Below are 10654 nucleotides of genomic sequence, written 5' to 3' on the forward strand. Positions count from 1 at the left end.
TCTAGAAATTTTTATAGATAACTTTTATACACATTGAATAATAATTATTTAAATTTGGGAATTAAATAATGCACCTTTAATCAAGTAAAAAGAGTTAATTAACTTAATTTAATTGTTATTTTGAGAGATATATTTACATTTTAACTTAAGCACTCTATCACTCTTGAAGTTTAGTACGGTTGGTTGTTGGACACTACAGGACGTCTATGGCTACTTGATTAAATTTCTTGATGTTGTAGGGTTGTGAGCACATGAGAAGGGGAGTGAATCACGTAATTTTGAAAATCTTTATTTTCTTTTTGAAATCAAGTGTACAGCGGAAATATAAGAAAAGAAAGTGAGACAAAAAGAATATTCACTAACATAGATTCATTTTATTTAGTTCAGAACCTTTGACGACTTCTACTCCAAGGACTATACTTATTGAGTGCTTTCATTGGGCAATCACTATAAACTAAAAAAGATTACAAAAAGTTAAGTATAATGCAGGAATAATAAAAGAATATTCACAACAAAAGGAAAAGAAACTTGATCACTTATTGTTGGAGTAGCCTTTCGGTATCATAAGAGCCTTCTCGGAGTAGCACGCAAGAACGAAAGTTGGAGTGAATGTTGTGTAGAAGCCCCTGGTCGAAGGCCTTTTTATAGTTCATTTCTGGGTGCCCAAATTACCCCCAGGCTCCTATAATGCTAACGACATGGCTACACCTTAGCGAAACTCAATCTTCAAAATTTCATCCATCTCCGGGCATCCAAACTCTAGGCGCTAGGACTAGTCCGGACACCTGGACTTGATGTGTGTCGGGCAACCAGTATGCGTCACCTCAGCTAGTCAATTGCTACTTCGCCTCCATGCCTGGGCGCCTAGAGCATCTCTGACCGCCCAAACGTCTGGGCGTCTAGATTCTCCAAGTGCTTGGAGCCTCCTTTTTTAGCCACATTGTAACTTTGATTCCCTGTAAAATACATTAGTCCAAGCAACAAAAATTACCTTAGAAAATAAAGTTAGCATATTAAAAATATGATCAATTTATGACTTAGATCTTGTCTTCCCAAGACCAGGATATAGTCATGGTCTCAACTTAGACTTCCCAAATAGCTTTAAGCTGGACCGCACCTATAGTCCCACTAGGACTCATACTCACTGGATCTCTCTCCTCCAATGACTTACCTCACTTACCATTTGCAGTGAATTGACTTATCTTTTGACACACTAGGTCTTCCAGCCAATTGTTAGGTCTACAGACCCAACATGACTTCGGCTAGCTGTCAGGTCTCACGAACCCAGCTAGACTTCCTGACAGATATCGGATCACTCCTTGATATATCTGGACTTCCTACCAGCAATCAGGTCCAGTAGATCTAGTTAGATTTTAGCCTGGTATCAGGTCCTCTAAATCCATCAATTCCTGCACACTTGGTAAAGATATCAGATCATATAAAACCTAACTTTAACTATTTATCATTCATCAAAACATAAGTTTGATCATTTGTGCTTACTGCGCCAACAGATGTAAGCCCTCAACAGCTCCTTAGGCCCTTGCTTAAGAGAAAAAAGACTTAATGTCGTCTTATGATAATGATGGTTGCTGGTAAAGTGATATAGAAAATCTTTGTGAAAGTCTCTAAAATATTATATAGACTTGGTCGGGAGTCAGTTGAACCATGTCTGCACTAAGATGGACAGAGTCGTGAGGAACACTTGGCACTTGACCTCGTTCGTGTATTGATGGAGGGTAGTTGCAATTTTAAATTTGAGTAAGTGGTCCTCTAGGTTGGTGACCTCTCCATATTCTTTGATTAAGGGAGGTAAAAAATGAGTTGACAATTTATCCTCCAAGATTTCTTGAGAGAATGGCATGCTCGCCTACTCATTGGGGCTTTTCCTTTATGGTGGTCCCAGGCGGGTGCATTTTCATAGGATGATCCTTAAGGCTACTTCGCTCCGCCCATGTCTTCAAGGGGCATGTGGAGCAATACCTGGTGATATACTATCGATGATGGGGACACGGGCGGGAGGTTGGTTAGGTGTGCAAGTGCTTGTGGGAAGCTAACTGGGGGAGGCTGGATCAGTTGGAACCCGGTCAAGCCTTCCACTCGAGTACCTTGCTCGGCCTATCACGAACATAGAGGGCTCATTCGGAAGATTACACTAGATCACTGCTTGCTACTGCTGCACCATTCTAGCCACTCGGGCGACTACCAACAGTTCTAAATCTTCATCCGATAGTGTCACCGTGGTGAGTCGTCTAGTCTTGTCCATCCTCACGTTCAAATAAAGGCTAAGTTTCTACAGACAATGCTAAATATGATCATGCCTGAAATCAGTGGAGACGGAAGGCTAGATACATGGCTCAGATGTTGATGAAACGAAGACTCCTCATTGTCCAAAGATAACTTCGAAGCACTCCTGTGTATCAAGAGGAGAGTTAGTGACTAGGCCAGGAAAGGGGTCCCTGGCATAGTGTTATGATTCCGCAAGTGCATGGATTCGTTATCAGTAATAAAGATTATCAATCCCACGAGGACTGGTTATAAGCACTAGCAAGGGTTCACTTAGGATTAGTTAAACTACCGATGATTGTAAGTTATCTAAGGAAAGAGATTGGAAAGCAGAAACAAGAACTAGCAAATAAGAAGTAATTAACTTGGTTTATGAATAGTTCTAGGAGTTCGGTTTCATTGTGGTGGTATTGATGTATCACATTCTATTCTTTTCTCATTGTCCATCAACATGCATTCATCGAAAGTTGAAGCATCTATCCTAAAGTACCAAATAAAGAAGATCTCTGTAAAATCCAGTTACGGTTAACCCCTATCACGAGGGCGCCTCGGTAGATCATAAGAACACAACTCTAATTGGTGTCATTAAGGATAGAAATAAGGAGCTTAGTTTGGTCTCTTACTTCCTTATGGAGAAGTTGCCTCTCCTTTCAAGGAAGTACCCTAGATGTCCGTGAACGGATTACCCCTGTCACTAGGGCCCCTCAGGTGTACGATCTAAGATACTCTCTCTACGATGGTAGAAATTCCTATACAATCAATTAATATGCAACAAGCATGCATAATAGTTGAAACAAAGCAAGCGAAATCATCCAATGAATAAAGGCATAAATGTGAGTCTTACATCAAAACCAATCCACAACTACTCCCTAATCCTAGAAAAGGAATCTACTCCATAGACACCGGTGAAAAACCCGAAGACATAATGTAATTAAGCATACAATCCTCAACCCAGAAGAGAGAAAGAAGGAGTATGCTTATCTAACGATGACGAGTGATCTTCGGATCCAATCCTTTGATTCTGGAGTTGATGTGGTGATGAAAGATGGCTGGACAGAGGTCCTGGATGGTGTGGAATGGCACCAAGGTGATTCTCCTGCTGACGGCTCGCTTCTCGGCTCTCCTTCCATGGAGAAGGGTTAAAAACCCTATTTATAGGCTAGGGAATGGCTGCGGCGGCACAACCATGCGGATGTGGCACGGTCGTGCCTTCTTCTGCTTCTGGCTATGTTGCACGGCTGTGCAGATGTGGCACGGTCATCCCTTCTTTTGCCTCTGGTCATGTTGCATGACCGTGCCAATTGGCACCGCCGTGTGGATCTGGGGCTCGACTCCTGGGGCACGGTCGTGCAGGATTGCACGGTCATTCCTTTCTTGGCTGCTGGTCGTGGGGGGCACGGTCGTGTAGGATTACACGGCCATGCAAAGATCTGTCTCTGGTTGGTCACACGGTCGTGCAAGAGTTGCACGCCCATACACTTCTCTTCTGCTGTTTGGCCACACTTTCGTGCGAGGTTGCATGACCGTGTTCTCTGGCTCGTTCCGGTGCATCGACAATCACTGTTTTTGCTCCGAAAGCTGTCCCTGTCAACACAAAACCAAACAAAGAGCAGATATCTGAACAAAAGAGTATATATGATGAGTATACGATAAAAGAGACGATCATGCAAAAAATATATACGTATAAAGCAAGTGAATGTGCATTAAAACATGCATAAACGATCATAATATTTACGCACATCACATCTCTAGACTTGAACCTTTGCTTGTCCTCACGCAAAATGCTGCAAACTATGTTCATGAACTCCTGGCAGTGTTTCATAATCCCTAGTGTATTCGCCTAACTCTATCAACCAGTTTCATTGATAATTACGATTGTGGAGTAACCTAAGTATGACCTAATCATAAGTTCTTTGTGCTCGGTGTAATAAGTAACTCAAACTCTTCAAGTTTCAATTCTCTGTCTTAGTTAAGTCATCATACAATTGAGTTCATAATGTTTCCGGTGATAGGCACTTACTTGCTACACACTTGGTTCGTTTTCCTTAAATTACATAAGATCTTAAAGGATACTACTCGGAATCAAGAGAAACATAACATTCATTTCCCCAGTAACCTAACTCGGTCTCAAAGGGGTGAATTGTTAGTTTCCACTCACGACAACTATTTTTTATCCCTTATTCAATTTTTTTTTTGGTGCTAAAGTATAGCACTAATCACAAATGCGAGATGCATATGTTGGGATTTAGATTTTTCCAAATGAGCTTCCATGATCCAAGGTCATCTAGTAACTAAAATGTAAATAAGAAATCACCATGGGAACAAAAGTACTAAACAATTTGGATGAATCATAACTATTTCAAAAATATTTATACTATTCAAGCTTTAGTTCTTAAGTGTAGTGAAAATAAGATCCTTAAGGTGGCCAAGACTTATACCAAACTCCATACAATACTTAGTTTATTTCATGCTACTAAAGATAGTGAAAGGAGATACACCAAACATACTAACATTATCTTGACAACACATGAACTAAGAAAATGCTAGTCATTTTGCTATCGGGCAAGTAACAAAAAAAGTAGAAGGTTTGATGTTCTCAAATATGCCTCAAAACTATGAAACTAATAAAATGAGATGCAAATAGAAAAATGAAACTAATAAAATGCGAATAAATAAAGCAGACTAATAAAATATGCAAAATAGAAAGATAAAATATGCAGAAAGAAAAGAAAACTCGACTCGACTCAAGTTGTACAGACACAACACCTCACCAGACTTAGACTTTTCATCGTCCCGATGAAATCAATACGGTGGCGGAGGTGGGGGATAAAGGGGTCCCCGATGTGTGCCGAGAGGAAATCTAGGCATACCAGGAAGATGGCTAATGTGTTGATGATATTGATAAAGGGCATCTACTTGTTGTCTAGTAATATCCATATCATCCATAAAATTCCTCATTCTTTCCTGGTCAACCTCATAGTCCTGAACGAACCCTGTCACTTGACTATGGAAGTCCCTAGTAAACTGAAAATGATCTTGTACCTCCCTAAACTGGTCGTCAGATAACTTGAAACGACCCTCTAACAATCATTGTTGGGTATTTTGCTTCTCATGAAGGGAGTCTAAGGAGGCACAGAAGTCAGAGAAATCAAATATAGAAGGTCCCGTACCATAGGAAAAAGAGTGCCTAGGAGGTTCTGGATATTCGGAAGGGTGCGGGAATCTTGATGACGAGGGATCCTGGTGGTACTCAGTTTCTTCTATAATGGAGGGGACAGTTTTGGGGATTAAATCAGTAATCACCCAGTTCGCGGGGTTGCGAACTGAAGTGCGCTCGGGGCAAAGAAGAGGTAATGGAAAACCATTGTTCCTAGGGAAGGCAAACTCATTCCCATCCCAACAAATCATCTTCATTGCAAGACAAGAATCGATGTCAATTTTGTCATTACCATGAATAACCTCTAATCCATCAAACTCATAACCCAGATTGAATGCTATTTGGGTGATCAATCCACCAAACACTATCATCCCCGAAGATGCTTTCGCTGCTCTCAACAAATTATGTAAAAAATGGAATCCGGAATCAAAATCCACTATGTTCAACATCGCCCAAAAAGAATAAAGCTCTACCTTTCTAACCACCCCATCACTCTCTCCTCGACCAAAGATCGTTTTGCTCATTACTCGGTGGAGGTATCTAAAGGTCGGGTTTTGCATGCGGGATGCCTTAGCTCTAGAGGGTCGGTAAGGTTCCCTTGATCCGGTTATTGACGTCCAAAATTCATTCCATTTAATTTCATCATCAAATCTACAGGCACCACCAATAGGTAAACCAAAATAATTATTAAAATCACTGAAAGTCCACCGAACTTCTTTATTCATCATCCTAAAAGTTATGACCCCTACGTAGTCATCCTAAGATGAAAATTTAATATCAATTGAGCTCAAAAATTCAAGGACTAGGTGGTGGTAAGTCGGTAAATGAGCATACATAATATCATTCCAGTCTAAAGAACTAATCATCCAATCTACATCGTCCCTAATTCCTAACATATCTAAAGTAGTGGGGTCCTTGTATCTAGTGCATATAATTTTTCTAGCGATAAGTATATCATATCTAGCTTTGTGTTCATGATTTATAAAAATAATATTAAATTCATTTTCATTACCTTCGTCACGTGCCACCCTTTTTCCTTTGCCTTTTGAAGAAGAAGCCTTCCCTTTGCCTTTATCGCCTCCCGGCGCATCTCCTTCGCCAGATCCACCGCTTTCTCAATGAAGTCTCTTCAAGATTTACGACATGATGTGCAAGGCTTTAAGTAATTTCTTGTGGAGATGGATCTTGAGGATGGGAGAGGAGGAGAAGGAAGGAAAATAGGGGAGTTGCTTCTCTCTTTCCAGATTTGTGGCTTGAAAAAGTGTTAGACCTAGATGTAGATCTAAGTAAAGATGAACTCTAGAGGTGGGGATTAGGGTTTGATGAGGTGTAGTGGGGAGGAGAAAGCTTTTGGGAGAGAAGGAGATGGAAATAGGGCTTTTTGGAGAGGTGGGTGGCGCACACGAGTAGGGGCACGACCGTGTCTTATAGACACGACTGGGTTAGGTATGGTTTCTGCACGGCCGTGCCAATTCGCACGGCCCCCTCTCTTCTCCCTTCGGCCAAAGTCGCACGGTCGTGCTGATTGGCATAGCCCGTGCCTTCTTCTTCTCTACATTGATCGCACGGTCGTGCCAATTGGCATGACCGATGTCTTTCTCTTCTCTGCATAAGCTACACGACCGTGTAAAGTTGCATGGCCCATGGCCTTTATCCCTCTGTCGGCTTTGCACGGTCGTGTGGGGTCACACGACTAACTCCTTTAAGCGCACAGTGACTCGCCTTTCACCATTTTGGTTCCTCTGATGCCTACACGACCATGAGACACTCATGATCAGCTCGTGGAGGCTCTGCATATCTTGAAAATGAATACCAAAAAATAAAGAAATGATACAAGTACTTGACTTGAACTCACTAGAGAAATACAATGATAAACTAAAATGAAAACCTCATGGGTTTTCTCCCAAGAAGCGCTTGTTTTAGGTCTTTAGCTCGACCCCGTTTTAGTAAGTGTGGACTAAACCCATGGAAGCACGACTCTCCTCCTAGGGTTAATGCTCCAGTCTGCACCTTTAGTTTCACTCATGCAGGGCAGATGTACTTCTTATTGCTCGCTGGAGGGGACCTCTCTTGGAAACTGCATTCCTCAACTTCGTGTATGTTCATCTTGCTAAAATTTCCCTTAGAAGAGGAGATGCAGTTAGAAGAATCAGATAAATCAAACTCTAACCTTTCTTTGCCGATCTCCAAGGATAACTTGTGACTTTTCACATCAATGAGGGCTCCAACTGTGGCAAGGAATGATCTTCCAAGGATGATCGATATCTTAGAATCCTCCTCCATATCCAGGATAATGAAATCTGTGGGGATGATGCATCCACCTACTTCTACTAGCACGTATTCCACTATTCCCATTGGATATCTACATGAATGATTAGCTAATTGTAATGTCATAATAGTCAGTTTAATGTTCTAGAGGTCTAGCTTCTTACATAATGAGTACGGAAGTAGGCTAACACTGGCTCCCAAGTCGTAGAAAGCTTTCTGTATGAGTTCAAACCCAATTTTACAAGGTATGGAAAAACTCCCTAAATTATGAAGTTTCGGTGAAATATTTACCATAAGTAGAGCGCTGCAATTTTCTGTTAATGCTACGGTCTCGAAGTCGCCCTTCTACCTCCTGTTAGATAAAATACCCTTTAAAAATTTTATGAACTTCGACATTTGGCGCAGTGCATCTATCAGTGGTACTTCTACATAAATTTCCTTAATCTTCTTCAGGAATCGGTTGAACTCTTCATCCTTTTGGGATGTTATCAGTTTCTGAGGAAAAGGAATTGTCTGACTTTATGGAGGGATTTGAAGAGTTCCTTCAACTTTCTTGGTGATCTCCTCTCTATCCCTGTTCTCGATTTGATTGGGCATTAGGGGAGAGAGCTCTTCCTCTGAGTCAGGTCCTTTCTGAGTAGTGGTCTGGGGGTCTCCCAAAGTTCGTCCGCTACTCAGCTTGATGCGGTTGCAGTGTTCTACTAGGTTTATATTAGGTTTTCCTAGAAATATTCCCTATGCTCTTGAGAAAGATTGAGCTATCTAGCTATCCTGCATCTCCAAATGTTTTTCTGAATTTTTCAGTCTTTGAGTCAATTGCTTGATCTCATTCTTCATCTCTTTTTGCTTTGAGAGAGCTTCTTCAAGCATCTTTTCAATTATGGACAATTGTGAAGGTTGCTGTTGTTGATAAGTCTGTTGTCCAGATGGGTAGCTCTGTTGCCCAGGTTAATAACTTTGTTTTACTGGTCCTTGGTCCTGATTATTCCGATATGGGAAATTTGGGTGGTTCCTCCATCTAGGGTTGTATGTGTTGGAGTACGGATTCTTTTGCTTTTGGTTGTAATTGACTATCACATCGTATTGCTCAAGTTGGTTTATCTGTGCTTGTATTGGCCCTAGCGAGCAAGTATCTTGAGCGTGATCCATACTTCCGCAAGTTTCGCAAACACAAACTATTGCATTGGCTGTGTTATTTCCCATGGCCTCAAGCTTCTTGGTCAGAGCGTCCAGCTTTGCAGACATGAACGTGACTGCATCTACGTCGAATTTTCCTAACTCCTTTATTGGATTCCCTGAGAAAGAACCACCAGAACTTTCGGTTGCCCACTGATGGTGGTTATGTGCCACATTCTCTATGATCTCTTCAGCTTCATCAAGGCTCTTGTTCATTAGTGCTCCTTCTGCTACAGAATCGAGGGATATGTTCGTGTGATAGTTGATTCCATTGTAGAATGTGTGTAGAACCAACCATTTCTCAAGGCCATGATGGGGGCATTGTCTCAGCATACTTTTGAACCTGTCCCAATCTTCAAATAATGATTTTGACTCTATCTGTTTGAAGCTTGCAATCAAATTTCTCATGTGGGCAGTTTTGCTTGGCGGGTAGAATTTGTCCAAAAATTTCTGCTCACACTGTTCCCAAGATGTTATGTTGTTTGCTGGAAGGGAATTTAGCCACTGCTTGACTCTGTCTTTCAGGGAGAATCCAAAGAGAAGTAGTCTTACTGATTCTGGAGGGAGCCCATTCACTTTCATAGTACCGCAAATCTCGTAGAAAAGCTCTAAGTGATGGTTTGCATCATCGTGCAGTCCTCCTCCAAATTGATTATGCTGAACCATGTGGATCACTACAGGCTTGATTTTAAAATTGTTGGCTTCGATTGGCGGTCGAGTGAGGCTAGACTGAACCCCTCGTGCATAAGGTGCTGCATAATCCTTCAACATTTTGTCGGCCATTTCGATTGGCGGTCGATTTTATTATGGTGGTATTGATGTATCACATTCTATCCTTTACTCATTGTCCATCAACATGCATTCGCCGAAAGTTGAAGCATCTATCCTTAAGTATCAAATAAAGAAGATCCCTGTGAAATCATGTTACGGTTAACCCCTGTCACGAGGGCGCTTCAGTAGATCATAAGAACACGACTCTAATTGGTGTCATTAAGGAAAGAAATAAGGAGTTTACTTTGGTCTTTTACTTCCTTGTGGAGAAGTTGCCTCTCCTTTCAAGGAAGTGCCCTAGATGTCCATGAACGGGTTACCCTATCACTAGAGCCCCTCGAGTGTACGATCTAAGATACTCTCTCTACGAGGGTAGCAATTTCTATACAATCAATTAATACGCAATAGGCATGCATAATAGTTGAAACAAAGCAAGCGAAATCATCCAATGAATAAAGGGATAAATGTGAGTCTTACATCAAAACCACTCCACAACTACTCCCTAATCCTAAAACAAGGAATCTACTCCATAGACGCCGGAGAAAAACCCGAAGACATAATGTAATTAAGCATACAATCCTCAAACAAGAAGAGAGAAAGAAGGAGTATGCTTATCCAATGACGATGAGTGATCTTCAGATCCAATCCTTTGCTTCTGGAGTTGATGTGGTGATGAAAGATCACTGGATAGAGGTCCTGGACTGCATGGAACGACACCAAGGTGATTCTCCTGCTGACAGCTCGCTTCTCGGCTCTCCTCCCTTGGAGAAGGGTTAAAACCCCTATTTATAGGCTAGGGTACGGCTGCGACGGTACGGCCGTGCGGATGTGGCACGGTCGTGCCTTCTTTTGCTTCTGGCTGTGCTGCACGGCCGTGCAGATATGGCACGACCGTGCCTTCTTTCGCCTCTGGTCATGCTGCATGGTCATGCCAATTGGCATGGCCGTGTGGATCTGGGGCTCGACTCCTGGGGCATGACCCTACAGGATTGCACGGTC

General features: G+C 41.9%; 1 non-coding gene across 1 annotated transcript; it reads left to right on the plus strand.

Annotated features, from left to right (window-relative positions):
• Positions 1-9188: 9188 nt before the first annotated feature.
• On the plus strand, positions 9189-9294 carry LOC122049927. The gene has a single exon (XR_006131168.1). It is a non-coding gene; the product is annotated as a small nucleolar RNA R71 (small nucleolar RNA).
• The last annotated feature ends 1360 nt before the right edge of the window (positions 9295-10654 follow it).

This window comes from Zingiber officinale, chromosome 2B, assembly GCF_018446385.1.
Source record: "Zingiber officinale cultivar Zhangliang chromosome 2B, Zo_v1.1, whole genome shotgun sequence".
In the NCBI taxonomy this organism is placed as follows: domain Eukaryota; kingdom Viridiplantae; phylum Streptophyta; class Magnoliopsida; order Zingiberales; family Zingiberaceae; genus Zingiber; species Zingiber officinale.